Below are 1,731 nucleotides of genomic sequence, written 5' to 3' on the forward strand. Positions count from 1 at the left end.
TTACATACAACTGAGTGTGTGGTTTATTAGTTGTCAGCATTGTCATAGGGAAAACCATGTTCTTCTTTTCTCTGCCATATCATGACTTAAAGAAAAATGTTTGAATGGGATGGTGTCGGGAACAGACATGAACAGCTTAGGGTGCCATTCACTCCAATCTCCACTGTTACCATTTGCTTAGATTAGATCCCTTATCAGGGGCTTGTTTATACTAAAAGTGGGAAAAGAAAAAGCCCATTCGCTATGAGTCGGCCTGCCCCACACAGATCAAATCTGCTCTGTGTCCACACAGGACAGTCCTGGCTCGGGCACCTGTCCCATCGCTGGTCTTTATAAGGAGTAGCTTCATGTTATATTGGGAGTTCTCTTTATCAATGACTAGAGGCCCGGTGCACACAAAATTCGTGCACGGGACGGCAGGCGGAGTTGTCCCTCAGCCCAACCTGCACCCTCTCCAATCTGGGACATTCCTCACAATCCGGGACTGCTGGCTCCTAACCACTTGCCTGCCTGCCTGCCTGATTGCCCCTAACCACTCTGCCTGCCAGCCTGATAGCCCCCTAACCGCTCCCCTGCCAGCCTGATTGACGCCTAACTGCTCCCCTGCCGGCATGATTGTCCCCAACTGCCCTCCCCTGATAGCCTGATCGCCCCCAACTGCCTTCCCTTGCAGGGGTGAGGCGACTGGGGGACTCTGGCTGGATGAGGTGGGGCTGAGGGGACTGGGGGACTGAGGCTAGATGAGGCGGGGCTGAGGGGACTGGGGGACTCCGGCTGGATGAGGCACATGGCACCTGCTGCCCCCCCCCCGCCCCCGGCAGGGCTGAGGGGACTGGGGACTGAAGCTGGATGAGGCGGGGCTGAGGGGACTGAATGCCGCCATTTTGTGGCTGTGGGTGCTGCCATCTTGTGAGGGTGTGATGGTCAATTAGCATATTCCCTCTTTATTAGATAGAATAACCAAGCCCCAGGCCATTGAAACAACTGAAGCACCAGGCTGCCTCTTCATTTCCATTTTGAGTTTAAAGAAGTACTTTAAAGTAGCCTCATAACAGTGTGGGCAGAGACGTGTCCAAAGCAACTCAGGTTTGCCTGCATCAGCCAGCACCCGCCAACCACCCTGGAGAAATCCATTCTACTCAAACGACCCATTTCTCCATCGCAGGACTAAGGAAACTTCCCTACGTTTAATTTTATTCTCCCGTGTTGTCATTTAAACTATTGCCATTTTTGTTTGTTGCTGCCCTTGTAAGGTTGTCCATCTCTGAGTCCAATAAACCTAATTCATTTCCCTTTTGTGTAGAATTCAATTCCCACGTCCCAGCCTAGTTTAATTACATCCATGGCTCTCCTTTGAACGTTGTCCAACTTCCCTAGCCGTGCAGTTGGAAGGGGATACGGTGAATGCAAGGTTGGGGTTCCAAGCCCCCGCCTCGCTGTAGTTCTTTCCCTCAGCATCACGGTCTTGGTCTAACGCTGGGTGCGCGGCCATTGTTCTCCCCGAATGACGTGAGCTCTCTTCCCGCCAAGCCTGCATACTGCTGTTGCTCACTCAAGTAATAGCCAAGGTGACTGTTCTTGCTGATTATTCCTCTACACCCCACCTTGACATTACTGCTGACTTTGAATACGTTCCTTTTGCTGTCATCTGGCCTAGTCAGGCCACTGTTCAGGGCCGCTGTACTCAAGGCTGACCCCCTAGGGAGACCACTTCTGTCTCCCAGCTGTGTG

The sequence above is a fragment of the Cnephaeus nilssonii genome (assembly GCF_951640355.1).
Source record: "Cnephaeus nilssonii genome assembly, chromosome: 18".
In the NCBI taxonomy this organism is placed as follows: Eukaryota; Metazoa; Chordata; class Mammalia; order Chiroptera; family Vespertilionidae; genus Cnephaeus; species Cnephaeus nilssonii.